Here is a 13,840-nt window from a genome sequence, read left to right as displayed (position 1 = left end):
TTAAAAATTGCTACTACAGTTGACCCTTGAACAACATAGGTTTACACTGCACAGGAACACTTATACATGGATTTTTTAAAAATAAAAATTACATTGAGTGTGCCTGCCTTTCCTGCTTTCCATTCCACTTCCTCCACTTCTGCCTCTGCCATCCCTGAGAAAGCAAGACCAACCCATCCTCTTCTTCCTCTTCCTCAGCCTACTCAATGTGAAGACAATGACAATGAAGACTTTTATGATGATCCACTTCCACATAATGAATAGTAAATATTTTCTCTTCCTTATGATTGTCTTTTCTCTAGTTTCCTTTGTTATAAAAATACAGTATATAATACATATAACATACAAAATATGTGTTCTTTAAATGTTTATTTTTTTATTTCAATAGGTTTTTGGGGAACAGATGGTGTTTGCTTACATGAATTAAGTTCTTTAGTGGTGATTTCTGAGATTTTGGTGTACCCATCATCCAAGCAGGATACACTGTGCCCAGTGTGTAGTTTTTTATTTCTCACTCCCTCCTACCCTTTCCCTCAAGTCCCCAAAGTCCACTGTATTTTTCTTATGACTTTGCATTCTCATAGCTCAGCTCCCACTTATGAGTGAGAACATATGATGTTTGGTTTTCCATTCCTGAGTTACTTCACTTACAACAATGATCTCCAATTTCATCCAGGCTGCTGCGAATTCTACTATTTCATTCCTTTTTCTGACTGAGTAGTATTCCATGGTGTGTGTATACACACACACACACACACACATATATATATACATACACACACACCCCACAGAATATGGTATGTGTGTATATACATATACACACACACACATACACACACACCATATATATATACACACACCATATATCTATATATATCTGATTCATTCTTTTTGCTTAGTCTTGCCTTGGCTATGTGGGTTCTTTTTCATTTCTGTATGAATTTTAGAATTCATATATTTTTATATATGTGATATATATGTGGATATCACAATTTCTTTATGCAGTTGTTGATTGATGGACATTTGGGTTGATTCCATATTTTTGCAATTATAACTAGCACTGCTATTAACATGCATGTCCAGGTGTTTTTTTTGTATAATGATTTCCTTTATTCTGGGCAGATATCAGGAATCTGGGTATCTGGATCAAATGGTAGTTCTACTTTTAGTTCTTTAAGGAATCTTCACACTGTTTTCCATAGTGATTATACTAGTGTACATTCCCACCAGTAGTGTAAAAGTGTTCCCTTTTCACCATATCCACACCAAAATTTATTATTTTTTACTTTTTTTATTATGTCTATTTTTGCGGGAGTAAGGTTTTTATCTATCCTGTATTACAACTATGGTTTTGCTTCCTAATTCACTGAAAAAATGGAAACAACCGGAAGAGAACTTCTACAGACTCTCCCACCTCCTCTGCCTACCTGCTAGCATTTGACACTGTATTTTCTGCCTTTCTGTCTATTAGACTAGATGCTGAGTTTCATTTCTACTTGTGTTTAGTTAAACCTATTACTTCTCATCTTGTAAAGGACATCGCTGCAACAATTAGTCTCTCTCTATTGCATTATCAATATTTTCCTCTGTATTGGACTGTTTCTATCAGGATACTTCACAACGGATCACTACCTTCTCCTTGAAATGCTTTCTTCCATTGGCTGCGAGAATACTACAGTCTCTTGGTTTTCTTGCTGCTACTCCTGTCTTTCTGTCTTGGTTTTCATTGTTGTCCCTCTTCTTCTTCCCAACCTTGAAAAAAGTTAAGATGCCCCAAGCCTCACTATAGCAAGGAGACAGAATTTCTGTCCTTTTTTATTTTTGCTGACATCTTTTGTTATATCATCTGGTCTTGTGGTTTCAAATTCCATCTACATGTTAACTCACAAACTTACAATTTCAGTTCACAGCTGTACCCCAAACTCCAGACCCTGAATTTCAAATGTCTTTGTATCTCCATGTAGACATCCAACAGACAAAAATCAACATATTAGGATTACCATATTAAATACACATTTTAATACAAATTTAATTAGGTGTCCTTTATTTTTATTTGCTAAATCTGGCAACCCTACCACATGTTCAAAGCTGAACTCTTATTCCACTCCAAAATCTTTCCCAATTCAGGTGATGTCAATTCATCTTTCCAGTCATTTATTCCAGAAATCTTGCAGCCAGCCTTGATTTTTCTGTCTATCACATCTTCCATTTCACATCCAATCCAAATATTGTTGGTTTATCCTTCAAAATATAACCAGAATCAGACCACTTTTCACTGCTTCTGGTGTTCTGCTAATCCCATCCCTTACAACCAAGCCACTCTTACCTTCCTCCAGGATTGCTGCAATGCAACTCCTAATCAGGACCCCTTTAGTGGACCCTTGCCTTCTTATGGTCTAGTCTTAATAGACTCATTCATAAACTAATCCTAGGACTGTGATGAAGATTAAAAGTAGTGTTATAGTGAGTATCCATTTTAAATTGTAGCAGCCTGAGTTATCCTCTTAAAACATAAGTGAAATTGTGCTTAGAGTAAAAGCCACGATTCCTACAATGGAATGACTATAAAGCCCTCCCTGCTTTTTCCTTTCTCACTTTATTTCCCAAATATCTCCTGTCCTCAAGCCTTCTTTACTCCGCCCCTTGAACACATGAGGTAACTTCCTGCCTTAGATCCTTTGCACTAGTGGTTTCTTCTGCGTAGTGTTCTTTCTTCTAATAACTGAAAGATGAACCCCTTCACCTCCCCTTAAATCTTTGCTGTAGTATCATAATATTGTAAAGGGCAATCAAATTATTGTTTAAAATGCTACCTGTTTCCCCTCCTCACAATTTCTCTTTACTTAGACTTATTTCTGTTGTCTGTATTCCCCCATAGAATATAAGATTCACGACTACAGGGATTTTTCTCTCTCTTGGGTTCATTAAGTGTCCTTAGCACCTAGAAGAGTGCTTGGCATGTGGTGGTGATCAATACATATTGAATTAATCAAAATTCAGGCACAGAAAGAGGCAATGAGACCACATTCCTAAGGCAATATACAGAGAGTCTGTTGTAAGTGTCATTTTATCCATTCCTTTCTGGAAGGCACAGACTAGGAGAAATGCACAGATTTTTAAAGTTCTATTTATTTGCTGAGGGACTAGCAGAAACAAAACAATTTCAAAAACATGGGCATTTGAATCACAGAATAAATCAAGCTAATGGAAAGAGCTTCTTGGCTCCTCTGTATGTCACTGCTAGGTCTACTGTTCTAGACATAAAAACAATAGGAAGCTAATGTAACAGAAGTAGTAAAGAATCAACATGAGGATTTTGAACATTTAACTATATTTCAAGTACTATTTAAAATACTTCTACCTGATTCTTCTTTACCTTGACATACAATACATGAAATACATTAGAAACTAACTTCATTTTAAGACAATTTCCTCCACATCTGCTTGCAATATGCATTTTCCTTATTCATAACAATGATATTTGATTGAAAAAATCCAATCCAACATGGAATTTTATATGAGTCTATACATAGCTCAGATAATATCTAAAATTTAGGTAACATATCAACAGCTAGAAGTTCAATAGATCATAAATTTCCTGATTCTTTTGTTTTTAACTCAATAGAATATTCAACAGATGACTACTGGCATCATTAGAAGGCAGTAATACACTGAAACCACGTTTGCTTAGCCTAGTAAAATAATAAATTGTGCTGTGTTTATCGTTTTGTTTCTAAGGCCAACTGTTGGCTTTATTTAATACCCTCTTAACATGCTAACAGCCCCTAATGGTCACATCAGCCATCAGTTAAACAAACCATTATGTTGGGAAAAGAAATTTCAATAAAGGCCATTCACTAATTTGTTGATTGTTAATGGACATTAGCCCATTCAAGACCTTAGCCTAGACATACAGTTTAACTCAGAATCTATTATAGCACTTTCTCCATACAGAGCAAAGAGGCTAATTCAGCATTCTAAGTACCTCTGTTTCCCGAAGACATGCTACTTAGATTTCAATAAGCAAATTAGATGTTTTCAGTCAGCAACATAAAGAACCTGACCAAAAAAATGACTTTCAAATTATATAATTTTCACACAGTTTATGATTAAAGATAAATTTACCAGGGTCGTTTTCTCTTTCTCAAATTAATAAAGGACTATTACAGTTATTTTAGTCTTAGAACCAGTCATTTCTCTCTTAGATTCAAAGTATCCTTTATGATCAAAACACCACATCATTATGCCAGAAAACGAAAGTCAAAAACATTTTATAAATAAGATTTTGCTGTTCACTTCATGCTTGCCTTCACTGACAAGAGTTTAAATTTCTGAAAATGTTTTTGTGCTGCATTTTCAACTAATTTATTTATTAAGTTTTTAAATGGAAACAGGATTTGATGACTGTTTTCAAAAGATTTACTCGAAATCTGATATTGGAAGAGGCAAAGTAATTAATACATAGTCTCTCCGTCTTACAAGATAGGTTCCTTTTCTGTTTCTTTTCACTGTTGAATTATCTTTTTCTGCAATAATTCCAGGACACATATAAAGCTACCCAGAGCCCCTTTACTTCAGTGTGAAGTCAATTACACGTTGACAGACACCAAAGTACACACATGACTGTGGAAAATCATTTAATTGTACTCATATTTTACACAGCTGTCATTCACATTGTCCTAGAATGGGGTAAATAGTGCACAATTAGATTTGTCATGTAATATGAAAGCCAAGCAATGAATCCATTCAAGATTTCACTTTTATCCCCTGTCTTCAAAAACAAGCTGCTGCTTCTTGAACTGTAGCTGAGGTGAGTCTGAAGACTGGCATTCTGAGGGTATTATAACTAAATGTTAAAATAGTTTGCTTTTTGTATACATTTTCATGGTGAGGAGGTTTCAGGTCATAAAATAAGCGAAGATTTAGAAATCAAGTTTCTCAGCTTTGAAATTTGAAGGAATACATTATGGACAGTGTTCTCACAACAAAGAAACATGAGCTCCAAAAAGATTCTCTGCAGGAATGCCATTTAATTGCCTCAAAATGTAGAAATGACATGTCCTGGTCATACAATACCATAATTATTATGATTGGCCTAGAAAGCAGCTTGTATTTGCTCATCTTTAAATGATAATAAAATGTAGTGAAAAATACATTAATGTATTTTATATAAATATCCATATTTATTATATAAACCAAATGATGTGTTCATACTTCAATGGTATTATTTTGTGTCTAAAAATTACAAAAAATATATACTATTCAGTAGCAACACCTACATTTAGTTATTAAACTTGCAAAACTTTTCCTAAAAATTTATTAGGAGGGTAATTAACATGCTTATTTGTTTATTTCAATCTATATACTATACTTTAATTGTACATTAGTATTTCATGTGCCATATTGTACTTTTAACATATATTGAGCTTTTATATAATATAAACATGTTTTTAATGTTAATATATAAAAGTTCAACATATGATTTCCTGCAAAAATATCAAAATTCCTCAGTCTTCAAGTGTAATAAATACCTGCCACTTTCAATAACTTCCAGCTACTTGGGAGGCTGAGGTGGGAGGATCACTTGATCCCAGGATTTCGCGGTTGCAATTTGCTATAATTGAACTTGTGAATAGTCACTGCACTCCAGCATGGGCAACATAGTGAGACTCTATTCCTTTAAAAAAAAAATAAAGAATTCAGTTAAATAAACATTGTTTAAAATGCAGGTCTTACAGGGTTGCCATGAGAATTAAATATGATGCATAATACAGCAATGTTGATGCTCACTAAATTTTTGGTAGCTTTCTGGAGGTAAAGATAGAACCTAGCTGGTACAAAGTTTAGAGTAAGACAGGATGATTATGTCATATTTTTAAAATGGAATGAGGAATTTTCCAATAATTAACAAAAATAACTCAGTTTTCCAAATCCTGGGGCCGCATTTTCCTCTTATGCTATTATGTCCCATCTGTCATTATATCCCAACCTAACTAACTCTTGGCTGAGGAGTGACAGAATTCCATATCCATATTTTAGTACAACTACATTTATTTTTAATTGACCACAGTATTCAGCTCAGCTACTGCTATATTCCTTAATCCATGGTTCCTTTGAGGGAAGAGTCATGTGTATCCACTTTCACAGTTAGGTTATGTCTGTCATCATCCCTCTCAGACACGCCTGGTATAGCCATTTCTCATTCCAGTCTCTCCTACCTTGTCCTGCATCCTGGGAATGCCAGCCAACTGTATAGTGGCCCTGGAGTCACAGAGGGTTACGTGATGGTGACAAAGATGTGTGTTGGGCTGGGTATACACTTTACCACAAAAACACAACTGGGTAAAAGTTAGAGGAAATTATAGTCATTACTGAAATAAAACAAAATATTACACAAAATGAGAACCAGAACCAATTTCATTATATGAAAACAGAACCAATGTCTATATACAAAATCACAACCAGATTCAGTGTCTGTACACTAACCAGAACCACTGTCTGATGATATGCATTCACTGGGAAAATAATCTAAGTACATTAATGTTCTGTATGAATCACTAGAAGTGTAAGCACCCCATGTAGATGGTCATGCTTTTGCAATACTGTCAAATAACAGAGAAACTCCTTTACTTACGGTTATCTAATGCTGACTCTCATTCTACCTAGGGGTCATAGTCATGTTTGACCTGTTAATCTGCTCACAAGGAAACCAGCTGGGAATGTAGAGTCCATTTTTCATTCCATCATTGATAGTGAGACGATAAGCTGGCAATCACATTTGTTTCTCCTCCACAGGTTCATGACAAAGTCACCATGTTGATCTATCAAATCATGGAATAATTCAGTTGATTGATTGGAAACCATTCATGGATTCATTGGCCTTAAATTGAATTCTTTTACATGAAGAAAATATTTTTAACTAAGAGATGTTTTATTTGAGCCCTCTATAAGCTTAACTGATTAATAAACTACATGCTGAGTTCTGTTGTACTATGAATTCCACCCCAGCCACCATTGTAAGTGGTAAATACAACCACTGGGGGAAAAAGTCAATGACAGATGATGTTATAGTCCAGAACTTGTTACCTAAACAATCCTACAATCTTATCAGTTAATTTTGTATTTACCATAATTATAATCATAGCACCATTTTCCCAAACTAGGAGAGATACCCATAATCAAATCTTTTTAAAGGAAGAATTACATATTGATCATTTTCTTAATTGTGTCTCATTTCAACTTATGTACTTTGGAGCTCACTTATGTGATAGCCTCCCATTCCAATTGAAACTGGCTGATGCTTGGCACATCTTTGTTTATTATTTGCATAAATTTAAGGGGTACAAGTGCAGCTTTATTACATGGTAATATTTTATAGTGAAGTCTGGGCTTTTAGTGTAAGCATCACTGGAATAATGTATATTGTGCTCATAAGTACTTTCTCATCCCTCATCCCCCTCCTACTCTCTCACTCTCTCAAGTCTCCAATGTCTACAATTCCACACTATGTCCGTGTGTACACTTTATTTAGCTCCCACCTATAAGTGAGAATGTGCAGTATTTGACTTCCCATTTCTGAGTTATTTCGCTTAATATAATTGGCACATATTTTCATATTTGCCCCTAGGTGCACAAGCGGTTCTCTTTTTATAAATGCCTTATGACTATTCTCATTATTTGCTCTTTCTAAATATTCCTTTCATTTTATTCACTCATTTATTCACTCAATAAATGTAATTATATTGGATGAACTGTTATATGCCAGCACTGCTCAAGGTCTTAGGAAATCAGCAGTGACTTCAAATATTGGAATAGCAGGAAAAGCAGAGATTATCGTTTTGAATCATTTCTGGTGTAGAGAAATGGATCCAGCTCTTTTGAATTCTCTTACTTTTCATACATTAAGTTCCTTCACTGATAATTTGATATGCTATTACTATTTCATAAGGAGCTTTCAGGGAACATTTCACCCAGAATATTTCCTAATTTGGTTAAAGAACTCTGATTTCAAAATATTGAAAGGTGATGCTCTTAGAAACAGTATAATGATTGATGGAAAGAAAATGGCATTATAATATTAGTTCTTCCTTTTGCATGTATAAGAAATAGCTAGAAATTACTAAAGTATAATCAGTCTTTTTATTTTTAAACTTGATTATAAAGCCAGTTCTGCCTATAACAATGAAATGAAAAAATATTTCGCATTGCAAAATATAACCATAAATAGACATTATAATCTAAAATACCCAAACCTAGTAGGGTAGAAAGTGGATCATTTTCAGCTGTGGACATACGGGAGAGATCACAAAATGGCAACTCAGGAACAAAAAAAATCCCTCTGGTCTGTATTAGTCCATTATCACACTGCTGTAAAGAACTACCTGAGATTGGGTAATTTATGAAGAAAATAGTTTCAATTGACTCACAGTTCTGTACGCTACACAGGAAGCATGGCTGGGAGGCCTTGGGAAACTTACAATCATGTTGGAATGTGAAAAGGAAACAAACACATCTTTACCATGGCAGAGCAGGAGAAAGAGAGTGAAGGGGGAAGTGACACACACTTTTAAACCATCAGATCTTGGGAGAACTCACTCACTATCACAAGAACAGCAAGGAGGAAATCTGTCCCCATGATCCGATCACCTCCCACCAGGCCCGTCCTCCAATTTGACATGAGATTTGGGCAGGGACACAAATCCAAACCATATAATGGCAAGATGATATATTTTTAATTGCACTTATAGGCTTAATTGAAAATTTTACATAACATTCCAGAATTCTGTCTTCACTTACAGATGAGAAGATCTGGTCTAACAATAGTAGGCCAGATTTCCCATATGGGAATATTCAGTGATCATGAGTGACACCCTGCCCTTTAGGCAGAGTATGCACTTTTCAGATGACCACGTTCTTCTCATTCATCATTGCTATGCCCACTATTTGCTTCATTCGTGTTTATTACTTGTTTAATCCCATTGGCATTTGATTTTGTGGACCATGGTCCACATTAGACGTTGTGACATAGGAAGAAGTCAGTGAGTATTGTAATTTCAGTTACTCAAATTAATTCAGGTGAAGAATGGGAGGCTCTCCCAGGTAGCATCCAGTCTGAAAGTTACTCTATTCCTACCCAAGCACAAATAATGATTTTCATATTTCCCAGCATATCTGAGCTGAGACATTTCTGTAAGGAAGTATTAATTACAAAAGCAGTAAACTATAGGAAAGCCAGTCACAAAGTCATTGTACTATCCTAAATGTTCTGTGGGCAATGGTAGGATTTATTTATTCTCAGAAGGGATTCTTTGAAAATCTGTTGTCAGTTCAAACACAAGTGAACAGGTCAAAATGGTTTTGTATGGTCATGCAAACAGCAATGGATAACATGTAACCAGCAAGGGATACAGAAGATAGTCAGCCCAAAACAGCTTTTATAAAGGTGTGGAATGTATGCCAAGCACACTGCCTTTCACATAACAGATCCTCAATAAATAATTTTTGAATAAATGGATAAATGGTTAGATTAGCTAACTAATCAAAAAAAAAATTGCCCCAGAATTCTAAATATGTTTGCAATTCCTTTCAGTGATAATGCTTATCCCCAAGTCAGCATTAACTTTCCTTTTTTTATTTTTTTGAGACAGGATATCACTCTACCCAGGCTGAAGTACAGTGGCATGATCTCGGCTTACTGCACCTCCACCTCCCAGGTTCCAGCAATTCTTGTGCCTCAGCCCTCCGAGTAGTTGGGATTACAGGCATGTGCCACCGTGCCTGGCTAATTTGTGTGTGTGTGTGTGTGTGTGTGTGTGTGTGTGTGTTAGAAATGGGATTTCACCATGTTGACCAGTCTAGTCTCGAACTCCTAGCCTCAAGTGACCCACCTGCCTTGGCCTCCCTAAGTGTTGTGTGAGCCACTGTGCCTGGCCCTAACTTTCAATTACCATTAAAATCACGTTGATGTCTTAGTTGAAATCTGGACGTTCATGCTTTACTTATTTATTAACTTCTTTATGGTTTATTTTATACTAACAGTTAAATTATTTTGAGTCAATCCTTCCTCATTGTCTTTAGAACTTTCCAACCTTGAAAAAGCCATTTGAAAATAACCTACCCACTTTTGATGTTTACAGGCATTATTCTGGAGTACTGGTTGTCAGACCACATAAACAGCATATCTTATTATATGATATCTAATCTGGACATATTCCCATTCGAGTGTAAGTACTAAGCACTTTGATTATACTATAGCCAATCACATTGTGACACTATGAGTAGAAGAAGCAAATAAAATTAAATAGGTTTTTTTGTAGATCGTAGAATGCCAATGTTAAAAGGACTTGTTGTCAGCCTTTGTCTTTCTCAACACTTCTTGGCTGGAAGAGTAGGAATCTCCCACCATGAATCCACCCTCATTCCATTTCTTGGCTGGTGTAGGAAGGAAAGGTGAATCTGGAGGAGTGATTCTGAAGAGATGGAAACCTGAAATGTCACTTTTCTACTGTGTTGGAAGTCCTCTGAAGTGATATTATAGGTCACTCAAGTAAGATCCTGAAATTTCCTCTCCTTTCCTCAATGCTTTGTCATTTGGGGTTTGAAATGATTATCCCAACCACATTATGGTCTCTGGCATGATGCTGAATACAGTTCGCAGTTAACTGAGACCCCTTCTGCTGTGGTTAATCTATAGATACTAAGCTTATTTGATACTGGTGTCTCCTTGCATATTTCTGAGTTTGTGTAGTCCCCTTGGGCAGCGCACTGTCTTCTTCTGCTGTAGTTAGCGATAGATGCTAAGACATTTATTTTCACCCCATTTCATGTTGCACTGAGCCTAGCTGATTTATGACACCTTAGAACCTAATCCAAGGACTTCTTTCTAATCAAGAGGGATCTGTGTGGTCCCACTTCAAAGCATCTCTGATGCTGTAAACACATAGCATTGAGGGATAAATGAGAAGGAAAACAAGTGTCATCAAGAAGCAAGCACAAAATAAAAGTGAACAAAATTGAAAACACAAATAGTAAGTGGTAAGAAGGGCTGAAGTTACTACCTACTGAGTGTTGAGTCATAAGCAGAGCAGACCTGGTATGTGGCTTCTTCAGGGAAGCAGAAACTGCAATTGATCACCATAAATCATATTCCAGTAATTGAAGCAGAATTATTCACACAAGAAAGGGAATAGAAAATGCATCTGCCTGCCACAGCAGAGACTGTGGCCAATATAAAGCTTCAGCCTAAGGAGGTGGGAGGCGGCAGACAAGACTATGAGACCAGGAAGTGACTTAAGCCACCTGTTGATGTAGTCACTAGTTTAGAGACATATAGCTATAGATCTGCCCGGCACTGATGCTAAAAAGAAACCTACCTTGAAAGAACCCATTCTTTTAGTAAAATCAAGGTTCGTAAATCCATTCAGATCTGTACCAAAAATTAATCAGCAATATATGAATTTTTTAAGACACTACTTTACACTAATTAAAATGACTTTCTAAAATTTTACTTTAAGTTCTGGGATACAGAAATAACAAGTGTTAATAAGGGTGTGGAGAAATTGGAACCCTTGTGCACTGTTGGTAGAAATGTAAAACGGTGCAGCCACTACAGAAAACAGTATGGCAGATTCTCCAAAAATTAAAAATGGAACTACCACATAATCTATCAGTCTCACTTCTAGGTGTATACCCAAAAGAATTGAAAACAGGGATTCAAACAGATATGTATACACCTATGTTCATAGCAGCATTATTCATACTATTCAAAAAATAAAAGTAACTCAAGTCTCCATTGATGGATGAATAGGCAAAGAAAATTTGGTTTATACATGCAATGAAATATCATTCAACTTAGAAAGGAAGGGAATTCTGACACGTGCTTCATAGGAGAACTTTGGCAAAGTTAAGCCAAGTGAAATAAAACAGTCACAAAAAGACAAGTACCGAATGAGTCCACGTATATAAGGTACCGAGAGTAGCCAAATTCATAGAGACAGAAAGTCAAATGGTAGTTGCCAGGAACTTGGAAGAGAAAATGAGAAGTTATTCTTTAATGGATATAAAGTTGGGAAGATTTTTTAAAATTCTATAAATGGATATTGGTAATGGTTTAACAATATTTTAAACACCTGAACTTAATGCATTGAATCGTACACTTAAAATTTGTTAAAATGTTAAATTTTAAGCCAGGCACGGTGACTCACACCTGTAAATCCCAGCACTTTGGGAGGCGGAGGCGGGCGGATCACCTGAAGTCAGGAGTTCAAGACGAGCCTGACTAGCATGGAGAAACCCCATCTTCACTAAAAATACAAAATTAGTCGGGCATGGTGGTGTACGCCTGTAATCCCAGCTACTGGGGAGGCTAAGGCAGGAGAATCGCTGGAACCCGGGAGGCGGGGATTGCGGTGAGTCGAGATCGCGCCATTGCACTCCAGCCTGGGCAACAAGAGTGAAACTGCGTCTCAAAAAAAAAAAAAAGTTAAATTTTATACTATGCGTATTTCACCATAATAAAAAAGATGGTAAAACAGTGAACTCAGAGGGGTTCGACAGAATCCTAGAATTTCTTCATCCTTTTTCTCCCAGCAATTGTATTTATTGTTGCTGCTTAGGTTTTGTTTCAATGAGCTTGTATTTCTTTCTTATTAAAATTGGAAATTACATTTTAGGCAGAATTAAAACAGTTAATAAAAGATATACCCAGTGTATTTTCCAATAATCTGGCTTTCTGGATGAGTTTCCTTTATCAGTTTTCAGGATTGCCTGGTGATGTATGAATTTTAGGGAAGAATGAAAATGAAAGTTCACATTAACATCTGATCTCTATAGTGAAAATCAGCTATGGGTTAAAGAAACACTATTCTGAATATTTTCCTACAAATGAGACACATACAGGTACAGTTGGAAATGGGAATGCAAATAATTACCTTGTATTATAAAGTATTGCAGACGAATTATTCCAAAGGAGTTTCACATATGCACAGTAATATTAAGTGGCTTTTTAAAATCTTCTTTTCAATTACTATGCACTGTGAACAATTTAGGTGGTGCCAGCAGAGAGCACACAGCCATTTAAGCCTTCTCTGTTAGGGATATATTTTCTGGTGTTTGTACCGTATGCATTTATCCCATCTAAGAGCTTGTTCCTCACACCCATTTTCTTTTTTGAGGTAAATCTATTACACTGTACTATTTTCTCCCAGGCAGGAAGACAGGAGATTTGCTCTTTTCCCATGGTGTTTATGCTCCAAGAACTTCTCAACAATTAAGTAGTTAGACTATATTGGACTCTTCATTACTTTTTCTTCCCTACTTGCTCAGCCTGACACTGTAGAGACTCATTTTCTTGGAATTTGTATCTTACTTGATTCCCAACTTTCTCTTTTATGACCTGTAATTAATCTGCTTTGAGCCTCAATTTTTCTTTCAGCATTCCTTCATTACCTCTTCTCAGTTTTGAGAACTGATGTAGACCATGTGGAAGCCAAGGGCATCTGTCCATCCAGCAGAACAAGGAAGTGTCCTGCCCCATAATAGTCATCACAAGTGACACAGTGGCTGAAACTATGTCTTTTTCGTGGTGAATGATGCCAATAACAAGTTGTTATGGATGGTGTCAGTAACATCTCTCTAGGAAATCGTGTTCCTTAATTTTCATCTGGCAATTACAAATTGATCTGTTTTTATTTATTTAATTAATGGATCCTCTTTCACATCTCAAGTATTCACTGGGATACTTCTTGGCACTAGTCCCATTTCCAGAATTCCCTTTGATGATAATGCACAAAAAGCATGGGCAAAGAGGACTGGTGGAAAGAGGGAGTGAAGGAAAAGCATT

This window comes from Rhinopithecus roxellana, chromosome 4, assembly GCF_007565055.1.
Source record: "Rhinopithecus roxellana isolate Shanxi Qingling chromosome 4, ASM756505v1, whole genome shotgun sequence".
Lineage (NCBI taxonomy): Eukaryota > Metazoa > Chordata > Mammalia > Primates > Cercopithecidae > Rhinopithecus > Rhinopithecus roxellana.
The sequence above is the reverse complement of the archived record's forward strand: the minus strand, read 5'-3'. Positions refer to the sequence as shown.